General features: G+C 44.2%; 1 protein-coding gene across 14 annotated transcripts in view; it reads right to left on the bottom strand.

The window, feature by feature from the left end:
• LPP (LIM domain containing preferred translocation partner in lipoma) overlaps nt 1–20,628 on the bottom strand; it is a 754,364-nt gene that overhangs the window by 675,312 nt on the left and 58,424 nt on the right. For 5 of the 14 annotated variants that reach the window (XM_010853929.1, XM_010853926.1, XM_010853927.1 and 2 more), the window contains exons 1-2: nt 20,470–20,574; nt 8,499–8,615 (exon numbers count right to left, since the gene is read on the bottom strand). The gene's annotated coding sequence lies outside the window, so the exon portion shown is untranslated. Of the gene's footprint in view, nt 1–2; nt 1,345–8,498; nt 8,616–19,320; nt 20,448–20,469; nt 20,575–20,628 lie in introns of those variants that run through there. The other 9 variants (XM_010853933.1, XM_010853935.1, XM_010853931.1 and 6 more) reach the window with 5 other exon arrangements.

Raw genomic sequence — 20,628 nt, 5'->3', positions numbered from 1 at the left:
CCCTTTCTCTCTTCTCCACACTAACCATTTCCTGTTCTTTGTTTCATCCCTCAAAGGCTCTGATTTCTGGTGCCATCAGCCATCTTAAACTGCACCATTCCCTTCCCTCCATCTCTCACTGTTCCAGGACATTTTTTTTTTTTTCTTTTTTTGGAGCTGACCTACTGCTCAAGCAATTTAGCATTCTTTGGAGAGCTGAGCATTTTGTCTGGGGTTGGGGAGAGGGGCACAGGGGATCCAAAAGAACATGGGTAAGTAACTCTGTGAGCCCTGACCCAGGAAGACCCTGGCAGAGTAACCTAACTTTCCTACCTTGACCTTGAAATGCTATCTTTGACATAAATTAGAAAGCTGAAGCATCTGACCTCCCTCCACCCCAAGGACATTCAGAATCTGGGGCGTCTTGTACCTCTGGTAAACCATGGCCCCTCTAGTCTTGTGGGTCCCAGCTTGCCAGCCTGCATTAGAATATGTAGTTTTTAGCCACCTCTACACCTGAGAACTGGATTGCTTGTGTGACCTTGGTGAGACACTTAAAGTCAACAAATCAAAGCATCTCAGAAGGTAAAAGAAAAAGAGAGCTCTAAATCATCCAGTCCAAAAATTGCCCAGCAATCTCTTGTGCACCTTGCCATGCCCTTCCCCATCCTCAGTCATGGCAGACAAATGATCATGGGCAGATACAACTTCAGAACTCTTCTCCACATAGCACCTCAAATAGCCATTACAAATCCACCATGTGGCCACACAAAATCCAAGCTATTCATTCTTCAGATGAGGAAAACTGGAGCTCAAAGATGGGCTAGGACCTCCCTGTGTGTCAGGCTCAGGAAAAGAACCAGAACTACAAAGGCCCATCCCCATATTCCTGAGTCCTCTGTCCTCCTCTAACTCTGATACTCTATCAGTGCTCCTTGGAGTGGGGATAGGGAGCTTGCTGTTGTATTAATACAGATAAAGAAAGGGTTTCCTGATAGGAGGCAGAAGCTTCAGAGAAGGCTTGGAGGAAGAGGTGCATTTGAGCAGACCTATAGGAACCAGTAAGCTCTATTTGCCTTTAGCCAAAAAAAATTCAGGATTGGAAAAGCATTTCTTATAGCAAGCACAGCATAAGCAAAGGAATGGGGAGGACTATGGTGGGATGAGAGGCGGCTATGGGCTTCTGAGAGAGTTGGAGCCAAAACAGAGGCCACAAAGAGCAGTGGGGGAGGAGAACAAAGATGAAGACAAGACAAGACAAGAAGAGTCAACCAGAGTCTTTGTGGAGTTTTCAATGCTGATTTTTTTTTAATTGACTTAAAGGTCTTAAGACTTACAAATAGAAAAACAGAGAAAGGATTAGAGGAAAAGTAAAAGAATCCATCTCCATTCTCAATGGGGAAAAAAAAAGCCTTGCCCTAAACTGTATTACAGGAACACTTTCATTATGTAAAAGCCTATTTTGTTTTCATGTCATTCTTAGATTACATCATAGAGTGGCTGCAGCCGTCTCGTACCGTATTATGAATAAATCACCAGCTTAATCATAGAATGAGCCAGGGCCCTAGATTTAAAAGGAAAATATTAGATCATTTTTAATAACTGATATAACTCAAGCCAGTCGCCATTGAAGCAGGGGGAGGTGATGTCATCCTAAAGAAGTCCAAAGAGGAACTAGAGAGGGTCAGCCCTGGGCAGGTCCCAGAGAAGCTTCCATTTACAAAGGAAGAGGTGGCTGATGGCAGCTGAGTGGGATGCGTTCTCTGGACTGAACAATCTTGTCATGAAAACCAACAATGACTTCTCAATAGACCATCCTCATGAAACACAATGTACAAATAGCTTGTTCCCAAAACGACTATATTTCCAAAGACCAGAAAACATGAACATATTATGATGTCTGTATTTATGTCTTGGGAGCCATTGAGCAAAATTATAAATATTAAGGCTTTTAGTTATTCAGAAAAAGAGATGAAAGCTGGGGTGACATATGCAAATGCCACAGGTCTGACGTAAGCCAAGGGGACAGTACAAAGTAAGGACACTGAGACAATGGCCTGATAGAGAAAAGAACTAGAGTGGTTTCTAGCCGTCACAAACTATTAAGGAGATTGGAAATGAACATTTACTGTGCACCAACTATGCACTAAATATCATACACAATTGGCACTTTAAATACACATGCTGCTTTGTGAGCCCAGAAGAATCTAAAAGGTAGGTGCTACTAGCACTATTATTTTCAGATATGGAAAGTAGTGTGAAAATGATTAAATGATGTAAGTAAGATTATGCAACTAATACATGAGAGTCTCCTTACTCCAAATTCCACTTTACCTAACTGTCCCACTGTAAATGCTTTTGAACTGTGGTGTTGGAGAAGACTCTTGAGAGTCCCTTGGACTGCAAGGAGGTCCAACCAGTCCATCCTAAAGGAGATCAGTCCTGGGTGTTCATTGGAAGGACTGATGCTAAAGCCGAAACGCCAATACTTTGGACACCTCACGCGAAGAATTGACTCATCGGAAGAGACCCTGATGCTGGGAGCGATTGGGGGCAGGAGGAGAAGGGGACGACAGAGAATGAGATGGCTGGATGGCATCACCGACCCGATGGACATGAGTTTGGGTGAACTCCGGGAGTTGGTGATGGACAGGGAGGCCTCGCGTGCTGCGATTCATGGGGTTGCAAAGAGTCAGACACGACTGAGTGAACTGAACTGAAACTATTTCCTATTATGGACTTGCAATGAAAATTAAACAATTGATAAGAAACACTTTGAAAGTACCAAAAGTATTTAAAAAATATTGAAAGCCAAACGGGATCATGGACTGGGGAAAAGCACTGGCACTTTGGCCAGTGACAGTCTCAATGACTACAGATGGCCTTCCATATTTTGGCTGCAGGGCTACTAATGAGCTTGACCAGCATTTTAATCTCCCACTTCTATTAATTTTTTAGGAATGCTAAGGTGGGCTCTAAGGGAACCTGGCAACTTCTATGAAATTTACTGCCGCGCTTGATTTTATAAAAAGACTATTTTGGTGAGGGGAGGAGACAGATGATCTGGAAAAGGGTTTTCTGCCAGACAGAAAGTATTGGCTGAGGTTTTCTGTCTGATCCTGTCAGTCTCACAGCAATGCTGTATATCGGTTCACTGTTCTTAATACAAATGTTATTCATAACGGCAGAGACACACTGTCTAACCCAAGTAATACTGATTTATGCAACTTTTCAGGACATGGCGTGACTCAACAGGAGACGCAGACCCTGAAATTTACCTAAAGGGACAACAGCCTCCAAATTTTGACCTATTTTCCCCAATTTCTTTCTGAAACAGGACAGAGGGTGCAAAAAGCAGAGAAAGCACACCTAAACGTTGTATGGACTGATTTGGAGCAGAGACTGTGTGAAGAGGTGGAGGGGATGTACTGGGCCAGAGTCAGAGGTGCCTTAGACGTCCCTCCCGTGGCTACCCCTGGCTCCGTGGCCTTGGAAGAGACATCTCTGGGTCTTGGCATCTCATCTGCACAGCAAAGAGCTCAATCAAGAACTTGCAAACATTTCCACCAAAGTAGCACCAACTGCTAAAGAGGGCAAAGATGCAGAGGCATAGGAGCAGGGCATTAATTAAAAACTTGTGTTCTTCCTCTGAAAAGTCACGCCAGTTTTGCATTCTGTGCAATTATATATCGACGCTTAGATTCAGATTTTAAATGGAGTTCTCCTCCAAAACAACCTTCAAATAAAATTGATCTACAGAGGTGCACTGAGTATATGCACCTTAGCACATGCCATGTAAGCTTGGGTGTCTGTTACAGGCAGCCCCCTAGGAGACCCCTTGTAACTGCACCTCCTGCTCTTCAGACCCCTTTGCAGTCCCTCCTCTTGACCGTGGGCTGGATGTAGTGACTTGTTTCTAGTAAGGAGAATGAAGCAGAGGAAATTGTGTGTCACTTCCAGGACTGGGTAACAAAAAGGCTGTGACAGATCGGAAGGATTCTGTCTTGCTCACCTGCTTTAAGGGAAGCCAGTTGCCATGTTGGGAACTGCCTATGGGAAGAGAAAGGAACTGAGGCTCCCAAGCCAACAACCCACAGGGAACTGGATCCTGCCAATGATGTGACTGAGTGTGGTGGTGGGTCTTCCCAGGCAGAGCCTTCAGATGAGACTGCAACCTCAGGGCAGACCTGGAGGCACCCATCTAAGCTGTTCCCAGATTCCTGACTCACAGAAACTGTGAGATAATCAATGTTTCTTGTTCTAAAGTGCTAAATTTGGGGTAATTTGTTAAGTAGCAATAGATAAGGAAGATAGCACCCCAATCTGAGAGGTCCAGTTGTAGATTATTTTAAAACCTCTTACCAATGCCACCATTTTTCTTGAGGCTAGGCAACAGAGCAGAAGAGATCTGCTATCAGAAACTATTGAAAGGCACCCCTGTCCCCTGGAAAGTAGAGATGCTTGCTAGCTTGGGAACATACACCCGGCATGCTCTGATCACCCAAAGATGACCATGGAAATAATATCAGTGCAGCTCAAAATCAACATGATGCATTTGACAACAGTAGACTGGTGAAAAATGAAGCAGAGACTGAAGCACATGTGGAAGGTGACAGACTGCTTACCTACCCAGCGATTCTCTTCTATCAGCCACAACACCCTCAGGCCCTATCCAGACCTAGTGATCCAGATGACAGCTCCATGGTTCACTGAGAAGTTCTGAAGACAGATCTCCTCCTTCTGGAAACCTTCCCCAGTGCTCCCAGTTCTTTCCATTCCCCCATCCTTTCATCTAAGCCCCTTGAAAGCTGAGTCTTTAACTTATGTACCTTGATTTCCCAAGCACCTAACATAAGACTGGAAACATATCTGGTGATCAATAAACGTGTGTTGTAAATCTTTCTAATGTGTATTTTACTTTTATGTATGTCTTTCTCTCCAACTAGATTATGAGCTTCTCAAGGTTAGGACTATGACTAATTTACTGTGATGTCCTAAATACCCTGAGTTTCACTGATTTCCACACAAGCACTGGGATCAGGGTACAGAGCAAACATATGCTCTACGAACCAGGAGTAAATATTTGGCAGCAGTCTACCCAGGCAGGACTCATGGGGCCTCCATCCATTGGCCATCAGACCCTTCTACAACACAGTAGCCCACTGAGAGAGAACATGAGAACCCCTGACATACTAGGGCTCTGCCCAAGATAGAGTAAAAGTGTATCCACTGTGCTGAGGTCAGGAAATAGAAGAATGAGGAATTAGGAGGAAGGAAGCAAGACAGAGAGAGAGAAAACTTCCACCTTCTTTCACAGATAGCAAATACCTCTGACAACACATTCCTGGGTTACAGAACCACAGAACCTCAGGAGGTTGGACAAGTCCCTGCTCAGACTCAACAAATCCTTTTGTAACTTTTGAAGCAGTAACATGAAAGTTGGCTACGCAGATGTTCACATACGCCGGAAACCACTTCACCAACTGACTGGAGGGAGCCAAGACCTTCACCTCTGACGGAAGTGACCAATCCTTTGCTTCCGGCAGAGACTAATACCTGATTCTCCTGAGGACCAAAGAGGAAATATTAAAACTGAGAGCCCTTAGCTACCATCATCAACTGTATGCTAGTATCAACAGAGGGAAATAATTTCCTTCCTGACTCCCACTGGGTAAGTCATGCCTAGAGCAGAAGGTGTGATTATCTAATCAAACAAAGCAAGTCCCAAACGGGCAGACTGTAGCTTCTAGGGGATGTTTCAAAGCATTGAGACTTCCTCAGTCTTCAAATCTACCTCCTTGCATCTCCCACTGCCTACAGCAAAAATAAATACAAAAAGTAACCATGATACACAACTTCATCTCAAGCTCAACCATCATCAATGAACCAGGTCCCAGATCTAGCTGCTTTCCAAGACTGGGGACAAATTACTGCCCGTCCAGTCCTGGGGATGCTGGGGGTGCAGAGCTGGAAGGAAGGACACACATTGAGCATATATATGATGCACCAGGAAGAGTACAGGGGCCTGCACGTTACATTGTGTTACGTTTCTTTATATTTAAGATCAGTATTTTTCTTTATCGTCACTATCTTATTTTTCTTTATATTCTTTGTATTTAAACAAAAAAAGAAAGCAACTGTAATGACCCATCATGTAAGGCTCACACTTTACAGTTTCCCAAACAGGTTGGCATCTATCAACAAACATGCTCTAAGCAAACGAGAGGTGAGCAGGAAATGATTATTATTTCTAAATCTCCAATCAGGGAAATGAAGGTGGAGGGATATTGTTTTCTAGGGTTGCACATCTAATAACTGACAGGCCTTCTGCTACCCCACCCCACCACACTCACTGTATTCACAGACTTCTTAGGCCATACTGGTCCCAAAAGCCTATTTCTGTCCAGTGGTTTGTTTCATTCTCATAAAAGCATGCAGTTCAGCCTCATCTGTGCTAGAATTCCTAAAGCTTTCCAACAGAGAACTGGCCAGTGCCTGAACACCCTCAGGAAAAGGGACAGTAACTACCTCTAGATTTAGTCTTTCTATCCATGAAAATGCACCGTGCACCTACCAGATGCCGGGGATCCCACTAGCCTCGGGCTACACACATGGGCAGGAGATACTGTCCCTCTTCTGACCATGTTTTATATTCTTAAAGGCCACTGTTATTTGTGCTCTGCATCCTGCATTTTCTGGATCCATTCCAATAAGAGTGGGACATCATTTCCGGTCCTCTCAGCACCATCGTGTGAAGAGGCCAGTTGGCCAGTGTCTCTTTCAGAGGAGGAGGCAAGGACTAAAGTCCACCAGCCTAGGAGAGTTCTGACAGGAGGGTAAAATAAGGTCCGTGGTCACCTGCAAACATTAGCCCTCTCTCTGCATCCTAACAGCACCCAGATATTCTCTTGAGGGACCGCCTCTTCTCCAGCATTTAGCGGCCATGAGTTTCCGGGTGACAGCGGGCAGCCAGTTCCCAACCGTGAGGGGAGACAGCCTGTGGATGAAGCTCACACACACACAAGACGGCAGAGCAGGGAGCGTGTCAGAGAGGCAGAGCCCGGGCCTGCCACACTGAGCTTGAGGCCACCCGCCCTCGAGACTTGCCGGCTTCCGCCCATCAGCCACCCACACTGCCCTCTCTGCACCACCGTCTGAGGCTGCATCAGTGTTCTGGAGGACAAAAACCACTGTTGGCTCATAATTAGCTTATGGACAACAGACCCTGCTGAGCTTCTTCCAACTCGCTCCTGGTAACGCACTCTCTCCCATTCTGCCATGACACACTAGAACTTTTGTTTGAACCCAAGTACAAGGCTTCATATTCATCACAACTGAATTTGAAGCACTGGAAAAACTCAGGCGCGGGAGCAGAGAACCAAGATTTACATCTGATGCTCAGAGTGTCTGCTTGGGGAGAAACATTCCAGACCATGTTTGAAATGTTATAGACTGAAATGAACGTTGAAGAGTCCAAGCAGCGGTTTCCAGCCTTTCACCTTATGTAGATCCACAGGCGCAAAGAAAGCCAGCCGGGTGTTCTTTTAAGACACACTGATTAAGAAAAGAGTGACAAAACCTATAAACTCAGCCTCACTTTTAAATGGAGTTAGGTTTTACTGATCACAACAGAATCCTCTCCCTTTTGAAAAACTAAGCCATAAACATGGCAAGACACACTATTTATTCAGTAAAAAAGCCAGAGGTGAGGCGTTTAGGGACTGGCCCTGGGAATGAGAGTACAGATTTAGAATTCTAGATAGAAGTCTTGCCCACAATCCCTCAGCTGTTTTTCTCAGATTCTTCTATAGCTCAGGATATCCCATATCATCGATTCTTTTCTAGAATATGTTCTACCTGCTATAAACACAGAGGAATTCCAAAGTTAAAGGGAAAGTTTACCTTACCTGCTCACCATTCCCGTTTAATCTGAGGATTAAAACTCAGATCCCCGTGGAGATGCTGCAGGCCCTTTAGGACAGGTACACACCCTTGTCTAAGGAAATTTAGCCTTTCTCACCACAAAGGGTTGATGTGAAAATACAAAATCACAGAAGAAGCACCCTGCACAGGGGTGAGCAACAGCCACTTAAAACTACTACTTCCTTTCCTCACATACACCCATAACACTGTTCACTGACTCTTTCTCGTCATTCAATTTCAAGAATGCTCCCCTCCACACCAAAGGAGAAAGAAGGAAGCAGTGCAGTTATTGGCCACCCAAAATCGTAATTACTCCAGATTTTCTTCCAGTTTCTCTTCCTGCCACCTTCCAAAGGCTGAGTCCTGCCTTAGCTTTGCCGTCCATTTTATTAGCATTATTATATCTTGCCATTCATTGTCCATCATCAATAAAATCAACTCAAGAAAAAAAAGGAAGAATATTTTTGTTCTTCTTAGTTCTTCCATCCTAGTTACCAGTGCCCATGATTTAAATGGAAACTGATTTTAAAATTTCATTAAAATATGCATATTGATTATAAAAGGAAAAAGTTCTCTTTTTTTTGCACAGAACTCACCAGCTGAGGAAAAATATCTTCCCTCCGACAAATACCCTGTAGAACAACAGCAAAAGCACTGAACTGGAATCAGGTGACTGGATTCCGTCCTCCGTTCTGTTTCCGCAATGATCTTACCTGTAGAAATGGGACAAGGAGGTTAACTATGAATCTCTAGGATCTTACTAGCTGTAGAACTTCCCCAAGCTTATGAGCTTGCTGGGTAAACCATACTGGAAATTACACCAGGCTTGAAACCCACAAATGTAGTGGCTGATCTCTGTATCTTCTAAGCCACCAGTCAGCTCCTGGCACTTCTGTTTCATTAATATGTCTCAGAATGATGAAGAAAGAGAATGCTGGTACCCCAGTGTTCATACCTCAGCTTTGGGGGGAAGTGGGAGATAGCTTCATCATAATATCAAAAGTGAAAGAGAGAGATCAATTAGATACATTTTAGGCAAGAAAAAATTAACAGTGAAACCTGAACTACAGTAAATAAAAAGAGGAAAAAAATATGAATTTGGAGACAAATTTCTAACTATAGGATCCAGTGGCTGCTGTGAACCTTAGTTTCATTGCCTAAAAAATGACAGTCAATGGGCAGTAGAGGGCTGGACAATCTTGACGCTTCCTGGCAAGTCCTCGCTACTTTATTTCATTAAGAACTAGTACTACTTTATCAAGAATCCTGCAATATATATTCCAACAGACAAGTGTTCTAGGGGAGCAGATTGTTATAAAATGTAGATTCAGGGGAAATCCGCATACCAGGAAAACAACTACTCCCATTTTCACTGTTGTTATTTTAAACATTATTGACCCAATCACACAATCATTTTGTGAATATGATCTCATTCAATCTTCAAATACCTATACAAGCTCAAAGTTGAAAGGGACCTTAAAAATGACCCACTTCAACCCTTCCAACTTACAGGAGGAGAAACTGGGGACCAGAGCGGGGAGGTGGCCACCCAAAAGCACAGTGAGAGGTAGGCAGCCCAAGGCTCCACTTTGGGTCCTGCTCCCCTGGAGTGATTTATGGCCACTTTAACAGAAGAAATGACTGACATTCACTGGCCAGAGAGACCTGCCCTCAGCCACACAATCAGCTTCGAAGGATAACCAGGACTTACACACCCAGACCTCAGAACATTTGTTTAAAGCTCTTGCATACAGCCCGATAGCAAAAAAAAAAAAAAAAAACTAAGTTGAGAAAATGGAGGATCATCAAGGTAAGTCCAGCAAAGCAATGCATTTCCTGAGAACTAGTGGTCTTCATGGGCACTGGAATCGTCAAAGCCACTGAGGGACGGAGAACTAGGAGGCCAACACTGGCCTTGTGGGCAGTGCAATCTCAGAAAAACAAAAAGATCCCAACTCCAAGCCCCAGGAAACCTAAGCCTCTCCTTGCAGAGGGAGACATCAATCAGAACAATTTCTACAACAGCAGCAAAGGGCAGCTGACGTCCCCAGATTTTCAAACTTTGCTGAAAGGTAAATCTCTCCACCATGGCCCTGGGGCAATGTCTCAGGCATTGGCTACCTTCTCTCCAAGCACAAATGAATGTGGCCCCCCTTTTCCATAGTCAACCTCTCTTTCAATAATTTTTTTCTTCCTTTCCATAAAGAGAACAAGCAGTTTCGCAAAAGAACCGCTGTGAAATGATTGAAGTTCTTCTGCAAACAAACCATTAGCAGAGTTCAAATGCAATTTAAATTACCAGTTGTTAAAGTGCTCCTCAATTTCTTCCTAAGTTTCCAAGGAGAATTACATACTATACACAATTTAATTGGTTGTTTTCTATTTTTTAACATCCATTTACCCCCCGATTTTATATTTCAGAAGTGTCTATAAAAGCATCCCTTTAAAAAATTATACATTGTGGAATAGATTAAACCTAAAGATTGAAAAGTATCAGAGAAAACAGCTGCAGGATTACGCAGCTCAGCAGAAATTGATGGTTTTGACACCACAAGACATGCAGAGTTTCAAAATCTTAAGAATCACCTGATGGTGTCCTCACTGTTTACAGACGAAGACACTGAAGCCCCAGAGGAGGAAGGCTTGGCCCACCTTTTCTCACTGGTCAGTGACAGATTCCAGGTGAGAACTCCCTACTTACCAGACCAGTGCTGTCACTTCCCACCACCATATGTTGAAGGAGATGATGGGAAATGCTCAACAAATTTAATTTCCACCTGTAAATTTTTTTCTTAAAGAAAATATGAAGTCATCTTCAAATACACTCCTGACCTCAAAAGTGGAGCTGGCCCATGGCAAGTATCTTCCCAAAAGGGAAAAATAGAAGTAAACCCTGACGAATGAATCAAAGGAGCTTCAAGTGAGCAGATTCCTGGCAGGAAAAGTCAAGACCCTCTTCTAGATTCACTAAATAAGTTATGGGACACCAAGACTGCAAAATTCCACTGCTTTATCTGGCCCAGAACTTGTGGAATGAGAGGATAAAGGCAGATCTTATCACATCTGTAAATGGAAAGGATTTTAGAGCCCATCACAAGGACAAGGCAAACTTCAAGGCTTTGATATTGAACATGTGTAAAGTATTCAACCTCCCTGAGCTCAAGCTTTCCTGTCTGCAAAATGGGTCTAATACACCTACCCATCAAGGTGTATGCGACCATTTCTTGGGATTCCATACCAGCATGCAAAGCACAGAGTTTGCACAGAGTGCGCCTTAACCAATGTTCATCCTCATCTTCCAAGGTCTGTCTACAACTTCTCAAAGCCTATGATTCTGTGGTTCTAATTTACTAGAACTACAACTGAGTCTAAGCCATGTATGCTTCCTAAGTCTGTTAGATGCTGTGTGTTCCATGACTATAAATTCATTTATTTTGTCATCCAAAAATAAAACACATACCTGAAAACATAAATATCCAAACGTTTTCCACCAAAAGCAAACTCTTTGGAACAGTTTTGAAGATGGCCTTCAAATTCAGTTGATGAGCCAGACAGTAGTAAAAACCTCAGTTTAATGCCCAAGATCTCATTTAAACTGTCCATCAGCCCTATAAGAAAGATTTCCTATTGTCCACTGAGGAAACTAAGGGTCAAGAAGTCAGGCAACTGTCCAAGATTTGGGGGCTAGTAATGGTAAAGCTGGAATTTGACCTCAAGTCTTCAAAAGTCAAGCTCCACGACCTGGGTTTTATTATTTTGCAGTTAAAACCATACTATGGACAGCTATTCTGCTAGAAGCAAAAATATACCTGGGAAAAATAAACCGCTATGTTCACATTTTAAGGAGCTTTGGGATAAAAAATAAAGTCTGAACTTTTACACTGAAAAGTGTTCACCTTAAAAGCAAGTAGATCTTTCTTGAATGCCACCTCGCTGTTGTTATTATTTTTCAGTTGAAGTAGAGTTGATTTACAATGTTGTGTTAATTTCTGCTGTACAGCAAAGTGATTTAGATATATACCTACATATATATGTGTGTGTATTCTTTTTCATATTCTTTTCCAGTATGTTTTATCACAGGATATTAAATATAGTTCCCTATGCAGTAGAACTTTCTTGCTTATCCATTCTCTATACAATAGTTTGCATTGCTAATTCCAAGTTTCCAATCCATCCCTCCTCCACCTCCCCTTCCTCTGGGCAACCACAAGTCTGTTGTCTACATCCCTGAGTCTGTTTCTGTTTAGTAGATAAGTTCATCTGTGTCATATTTTAGATTCCGCATACAAGTGATATCCTAAGATATCTTTCTCTTTCTGATTTACTTCACTTAGTATAATAATCTTTAGGTCCATCCACGTTGCTGCAAATGGCATTATTTCATTCCTTTTCGTGGCTGAGTAGTATTCTATTGTGTATATATATACATCATCTTCTTTATTCACTCGTCCGTTCATGGACATTTAGATTGTTACTATGTCATGGCTATCACACATAGTGCCTCTATGAACACAGGAATGCATGTAACTTTTAGAATTATATTTTTGTCCAAACACACACCCACAAAATTATACTTTTGTCCAAACATGATTTCTGGATCATATGGAAAAAAGGGAACCCTCCTACATTTTGGTGCAAATGTAAATTGGAAAGCCATGATGGAAAACAGTATGGAGGTTCCTCAGAAAACCAAAAACAGACTTGCCATATGATCTTGCTGCTATGTTCTTACATGAAGTAAAAAGTCCAGAGCCCTAAGTTCAGAGCGCTAAGAAGACATCTGCCAGCTATGTGGGAAGCAGGCCAGAGAAAGGTTAAGAGTGAGCTGATACCAGAGTGACTCAAAAACAGAATTCAAATGTCTGGGCTCATGATGAAACAAATCGCAGGTAATCCTAGTATGAGCTTCTGAACACACACCCCCACCCCAACTCCCAGCGCAACCGTGAACTGCCACGATGTTAGACGCCCTGCACTCAGAGGTGCACAAAGCAGACTTTCACTAGCACCTCCTGCCCTGGAGGCACTGTATATGGGCCCTGCAGAGGTGGGCGCTGAGCTGGACCTGCCTTGAGCTCTCAAAGGGGTTACAGAGGACACACTCCCCCACAACAAGACGGTAGAAGAGTGTGCAAAATACCAGTACATGCGGGTGTCCTTTGGAAGGTCAGGAAGAGCCCTGCTGATGATGACTTTAAACTGAGCCTGAGCACACAAGAGGATTTCCACGTATGAGGAGGTGGGAAATCAGCCCAGGGAACACGATGTGCTAAGGCCTTGAGGGAGGAGCTCAGGGTGTTCTCGGGGAAAGTGGCTAATCTGGGGAGGCCAGTGGCAGAAAACACGGAGGGAAGTGGTGGGACATGAGGCTGGAAAGGAATGTTGTGGCCAAAACATGGAATACCTTATGTGTCAGGCTCTTGATGCTCATGGCTATTGCATTTTGAAAAATGACACAAGAGAAAGTGAAATGGTAGAGCTATTGGAGCCGAATCCCCTCCATGGTCAGCTTCCAGACATAGCACAGCTAGGAGGGTCTGAAGGAAAGTTTCCTGGGGCGGGACCACTTCTCTGTGGCCCCACTCAGAGACATCAGAGGAGTGGTGGCCCTTAGTGTTGCCCCAAACCCACACCTCCATCGACCCTTTCTTCTAGTCCAGAATGCTCACCCACGGAAGACCCGGAAAAGAAATCAAGTCTCATGCTCCAAACAGGATTTCCACTCTGCCTTCAGGGAAATGACAAAGCTATCCAATTTGATGAATCAGAAGAACATAGGCTAAACACAAGCTCAAGCCTCTTTCCTGTCACTCAAGAAGCAGGAGCCAGAAGTCTATGCAGCATGTACTGTGTGTGCAAGAAGCACCACGTCATAGAGCTCCTGGACAGTCCTGGGACCACATTACTGGGGCCTACATATGAGCCTGAACTGACACTACTGGGATGTTACATGGAATCCTTTCCCTTAAAGGGGATTTTGTGGCAGGTCCCATAAGGCAAAGGCACAGGCAAGGTGTAATTCCCTTCCTGCCCTTAAATAGCTCCCAGTCTAGAAAGACTACATGATGGTGGGTGCCACAGCAGAGGCACAGATAACAATACAAATCCTCCAAACAACACTGTAGGTTGCCGTGATTACTTGTACAGACTTGACAGATGAGCAAACTTACCAGCTTAACTGGCCTAACAGATCACACAGCTAGGAAGCATCACAGCAAGATTCAAATCCAGATCCCATGCTCATAAGTATCACATGGTTATACTTTATTGCCTCAGAGCCCACTGTGTTGTGAGTCAGCAAAACAGAAAACAAAGAGACCAATTCTGGGGAACTGTGGATGGCGGGAAGTGGGCAGTGACCAGAGGTTACTTCACTCAGAAGGTGAAGTATCCACTCAGAAAGGGGGTATGTGTGCAGAAGTTTATAGGAGGAGCAGGAGTCCTAGGGATGACGATGGGAGAGGTCATCTCAAGCAAAAGGAACAGCATGAGTTATGGCAGAAGGTGACTAAATGAGAGACTGGGAGAATGATGGGTGTTCACACTGAACAGGTACTGCTGTCTGATTATGGGTACCTGGGGTAGAAGTTTTCACTTAAATGCCAAAAATACTAGGGAAATGTTATGAATAACAAAATAAGTGAATTTAAAGCCGGGAAGCATACAGCCGAGTATACAAGAAAAACAATAAATGTTTCAAAGCAGGACTGTCGTGCGGTCTCAGCTTTCCTTGGGATTCTGCGCTTCAGTGCTAAGGCCATGCATTAACCTTTCAAGACCTGAGCCAGGGTCAGGAATAATGAGCCTTCAGGCCCTTTCAGGTCAATGTATAGAAGGACACCAGACCCTCTGGAAGTTAGGACTTCTATACCTATCTCATGGATTCTGACCTTTTAGAGAAGAGCTTCTACAACCACTAAATGAATTTCAAGCCCTCACTGGAATAAAGTAACCCCAGCCCAAGCCTCAGTTGGTAAAAAGAGCATGGAAAACAGGAAAGAAGATACAGAATCAAAAAATCTTACACCTGATGTTTCGATTCTCCACTAATAACTATGGAATCCTGAGCAAGTCACTTCTTTTTAACAAAGGCACATTCTCATTCATAAAATGGAAATGACCATACTTATTAATACATAGGTAGTGAGCATCAACAAGGGATCTATGAGATTAAATATAAGGACACGTGTTTCTACATGTGCAGTGACATGTTAAGAAGAGGTGCTCCCCTGAAAACCACCACATTGATAGGAATAGTACAAAAACTGCCCAATTCTCCTGGTGAAGTATCTAAATCTGGACTTGTCAACAATTTTCCCCCATAGAAAATTGAGCTGTATTCCCCAGGCAAGTCATTACATCTTTTTGTGCCAAATTGTTTTCATCTTTTAAATGACCCAGTAATCCCACTTTGGGCAATATACATAAGGGAATAATCCAAGAGGAAAAAAGAACGCAGTTTGTTCAGAGATGTTATTCATAGTGCTATTTCTAGCTCTTTATATATCCCTCTATTATAGCACTTATCTCACTGTGCTGTAATTATCCACTCCCAAACGCCTCCAAATTATCTCTGAATCCATCCCCAGCACCTAGCACAATGCCTGGCATACAGTAAGAACTCAATAAATGTGTGGTGACTAAATGAATGGTCAATAGGAGAGAAATTTTCAAAGAAACTGAAGTGAGCAAAAACAAAACATTGTTTGTAAGAGATGTTGTTAAAAAAAAAGTTTACCAAAAAAAAAAAAAATTTAAAGCCCTGATAACTATAGACTGCAAACTATTTGAAGAGGAGTTTGTGAAGCTTCAGGAATGAATCTCAGATGAGTCTGTCTATGATCTCTGAGCATCTCCAGGCTTAGGCAGAGTGCAGTATTAAATTGCCATGAGACATGTACTAAGTCATTTCGGCCTAGTGCATTCCCTGTGACTCAGCCTCTATCACCCAACTTCTCTGAGGCCAGTTTCTCCACTGAAAACTGGAGTATTCACAGGAAAGCCCAGCCCATTAAAAGGAATTACAGGGAAGAGGCAAGGGCCAGCAAGTGTGAATTCAAACTCAAATAAAAGAAAAGGGCTGGGGGTGCCCATGGACGAGGGTCCCCAAGGCAAAGTAGGGCTTTGAAGCACCAGGTCTTCCGGGCCGCCACCAAGCCTTCTAAATCCATCTGACAGGGCGGCTGAAGGCTCTTCACCACAGAGTTTATGCGAGGCAGTAGTCTCTACAAGAACAGAGCACACATCAAAGGGAAACACTATGTTAAATATGGCCCATAAAGTCAGCATCACTCTGGATGTTCTCTATTCTTGATGGGAAAGAATGCTTTATACAAATACCCAGACAGAGCAAAGGAAGCAGCATGTCCTGCCGGGCTCACTGTGGAGCTCGCTGTGCTGTGGAGCTCCCGCAGCCCTCAGCCAGGAAGTCAGAGGCAGGAAGCCACTGCCCTCCAGTCCTTGGCCAGAAGCTCCAGGCTAGACATCAAAGCAGAGAGTACTCAGAACCTCCGAGTCCAAACCAGCTGCCAGGCTGTGAACCCCTACTGTGCCTCCATGGAAGTCTCTCAGATTCCTGCCACTTGAACCTGACATTTCTCTGGAGGAGACTGGTCTTGACATCCTGGAGACGATCTCTTGGAAGCATGTCCTGAGCAAATCTGCTCGCTTCTCTCTGGTCCCACTCGGACCCCCCTAATCACTGTGACCCTGGGCTGTTGCTTGCTTCTACTCCTGGCAATGCACTTCCCCCACGGCAGCTAGAGTGATGCTGGTAAATGTAACTCCGATGCCTTCCAGCACTCGACTCAGGTCCAAGCCCTTCTTGAGCTCACTGACACATCCCAGCCCCTGCCTCGCCCTCATCCCATGCTTCCCCCACTGCAGCCCACCCTCCTGGCACACTGGGCTCCTCTGTTCCTCAAATACAAACTCATTCCCACTCCACGGACCTGGTACTGGCCCTGCCCTCTCCCCCTTGACTTGCCCATGGCTGGCTCCCCGGCATTCAGAGCTCAACTTAAACATCATCCCCTCCTCCACTCCCTCACAGGCAGGGCATCCTCTGTGAACCCTCCTCAGCGTTACTTATCACTCTCTGCTGTTTACATGTTCATCTATCATCCGCCTCCTCCACATATCTCTCTAGAATGTAAGTTCCAAGGGATCTTTGTTTTGTGTCTTTTTCTTCATTCAAACCCAGTACTGGATCCATGCCCAGAACAGTATGAGGCACATAAGTGGGAACCCAATAAAGATTTAATACAATTTGATGAATGTAGATGAATGCATGCCACAGATGACAGAAACCTTAAAGGCTGCTTAAAGGCAGTAGGCGAGTACTGTGGCTAACATCCTGGATCACTGATGCTGGCACTTAGGAGATATAGGAGTTTAGGTGAACTTTCCCACTTCTCTAGCCCTTATTTTTCTCAAGTAAAAAGGGCACACCAGCACCTGCCTTGTGGGAGTACTGGGAGAACAAAAGGAGATAAACCATGTGGAATGCCTTGAGCAGAAGAAACCTTTGCTGTCATCAACTGCAGCCCCATCTTCCAGGAAGGAAAATTGAGATTCAGAAAGGTGCATGCATCTTTGCCCAAGTTAGACACTGAATCAGCAGCAGAGTCAGGTGAGAAGATCCCACCTTTAGTGTCTTTCCATAAAATTAACAAAAATATCTGACAACATGTCACTCATTTATATATTCTGCCTTGTTCCAGAAAGAATCTAACTACCTGACAAAAGATGTACATAGCTCATGATTTTTTTTTTTTAAGTAAGAAAACTGGGAAGGGAGATGGGAAAATAAAGTGAAGGAAAAGGACAAGGGTTACAAAAGATAAGGGCCATACGTCTCATACCATTTGCTAGATGTAGGCTTCACATGTGGCTCTGAGTTACCCAGAGGCCAATATAAACCAGAGGAAAATATCTGTGTACATATGGTCCCTGGGAATACTTGGTTACTGAAATGTCACAACATTATGTGAGAAGGTATTGCCATCCAGGAGAGAATCACCCTGGTTTTTCATACTCTTGCCATCTGAATTCCACTAACTGCTTCCTCCTGGTCACATGCACTCTGAAGCCACATGACCTGGGTTCAAATCCCAGCTCCACTACTGCCTGAGTGATGCTGGGCAACTTACTTATTAAAGCCTCAAAGTCTCAGGTTCTTCCACTATAAAACTGAGATAAGAAATAACACCTACATGGATAAATGAAATGTGCTGTATATATACAACTTATTTTACTATTCAGCCATAAAAAGGAAGGACATTATGACACATGCTACAATATGAATGAATCCTGAAGACATTATGCTGTGTGAAATAAGCCAGTCACAAAAGGACAAATACTGTAGGATTCCACTTCTGCAAAGATACCTAGAGAAGTCAAATCCACGGAGACAAAGAACAGAAGGATGGTTGTCAGGAGCTGGGGGAGGGGAGAATGAAAAGTAAATGTTAAATGGATACAAAGTTTCAGTCCACAAGATAAAAAGCATTCTGGAGACTGACTGACCAACATAAGACTGTACTGAACACTACTGAGCTGTACACTCAAAAATGGTCAAGACAGTAAAAACGGTTATGTGTATTCAACCAAAATCAAAAACAATTAAAAATTGAGCCAACTCAATCACTTGGCTGTACAGTAGAAATTAACACAACATCGTAAAACAACTATACTTCAATGAGATAAAATTTTCAAAAAATAAATACATACCAAAAAATAGTACCTACTCACAGGTAGCTATCATGGAGAATTAATGTAGGTCAGGTGCTCAGCCTGGTGCTCGGCACCCAGGGAGCAGTCAGTGCACCTCAGTTCTCCCTGTTTGTAGGGATAGTATTCCCATTGGTACTATCAACCCTAACCTCTCAGTGCCCATCGACCACGTCACAAAGGGAAAACATCCCAAGCCATCAGGCTTCAAGGTGGCTTCCTCCCACCTGGTGAACAGAGCCTACAAACCAGGCCCATGCACAAGTGGGAAGGAGGAAACAGGGTGCCTGCGTGTCCCTGGGAGTCCCAGGCCAGTCCCCACCTCCCCAGTGCTTCAGAGAAGCTTAGAGAACTGCTTCCCCTCCCTTTCTCACTCACCACACAGACTCAGGTCTCGAGCACTTTCTCCTCTCTATTATGATCTGCCACCTAATGCCACCAACATCAAAGTGCTTCTCCAAAACACATCTTGAACATCCTTCCTGCGTTAGAGGAGGGTCCCCAAGCTGATTAGAAACTAATCTGACTGCAAAGAGTTACTCTTTATGGCTCTGTAGCATCTGGGGGACTGTAACAGGGTGGTGCCCTCTTGGTCTCTGTCAAATGCTGCTGTCACATCAAAGAAAGCTAAAGAAGTTTGTGTGTATGTGTGTGTGTGTCTAAAATCTATTGAGAGTCAGCACTCACCTGTGGTGGGGAATTACACTCCAAAATTCTTGCAGCTTTAAGAATACTGGTAGAGGCTAAAATGGAAAGCCCTGATCAGTTTCTTTCAAGGCCCGTGCAGAATTTCAGTGCCACAGAAGAAATTGAAATAAAGGCGTTCGCTATTCAGTTCCTCCTCTTGGACAAGCTATCATCCTCTTTCAGGAAAAAGAGAATCAGGCAACAAAGCAGATCAGAAGGAAGCAGCTCACATTCAAACCATATTCACATGACTGAAAGCAGAGAAAGGTAAGTAGAAATCAAAGAAGGGAAAAAAAGTGAACTTTTTAAAACCAACTAAGACAGGGCTCTAAGTCTATGTAACATAATTAAAAGAGATCTGACCTGGGAGAACTTGGTTCCAGTTGTCAGTTTCTCACAAATGAAATCAGTAAGTGTGGGCACCTCTGGCATGTTGAGTTCTAATTTCCTTATCTGCAAAATGGGCATCTTCTCCGCCTCTGCCTAAGGGGCAGCTTCAGTGCAGTGGAAGAAGAACTGAGAGTGAAAAGATGTGTATTCTCATCTCCCTAACCAGCCATGTACTTGGGAGGCAGGTGAGCCCCTGGGCCTCCCCTGCCCACCATCACCCTGTAAAATGAAACAGATCAATAAAATCGTGCCTAAGATGCCTTCCAGCTCTGACAGTCCATCACATTTACACAGTGTCCCGCACACCAGGCATCTACTGCAGACTGGACGGCATGCCAGTGCTCTACAGCAACCTTTCGCGTACTCTTAAGTCCAACCATAGCTCTGCTTTTTCAAGATAAAATTAGCCCTCCCCAAAGGTTAACAAACATCCCCTCTGGCCTGTTGCTCTAGTCCCAGCTGTCGGACAATGACAGCACTCCCAAATTATCCTTCTCCCCAGCTTAACCTAGGCCTCAGGTAGAAGGTACAGCTGTCTAATTTTTAATATATGAATAGAATTTCTCCTTAGTCGGAGTGCATCTCTAGATCCCACTGTGAGAAGTATTCCCCTGGGGAAGCACCCGTCCACTCCCCAAATGAAAGCAGCCACATTCCCAGCCGCGTCCCATCACCGCCCAAGCCAGCCAGCCCTCGGACTCTGAGCCCTGGGTCTGCAGGCACAGATGCCACTGGCTCTGGCAGTACTGATGTACTCACGCGCCGTCAGGCCCCACAGGCAGCCGGCCCTCCACTGGCACTCACTCTCTCTCACACACCCTGAGTCCCACTGCAAGGAGGTGGTCCCCAGGCCCGAGGGGAAGGGCTGAAACACTCTCTCCTTGGCTCCCAGAACAAGGGTCAAAGGAATGGAGGGGG

The sequence above is a fragment of the Bison bison genome, unplaced genomic scaffold, assembly GCF_000754665.1.
Source record: "Bison bison bison isolate TAMUID 2011002044 unplaced genomic scaffold, Bison_UMD1.0 scf7180017864333, whole genome shotgun sequence".
NCBI classification, from domain to species: Eukaryota; Metazoa; Chordata; class Mammalia; order Artiodactyla; family Bovidae; genus Bison; species Bison bison.
This window is presented reverse-complemented; position numbering and strand designations above follow the sequence as displayed.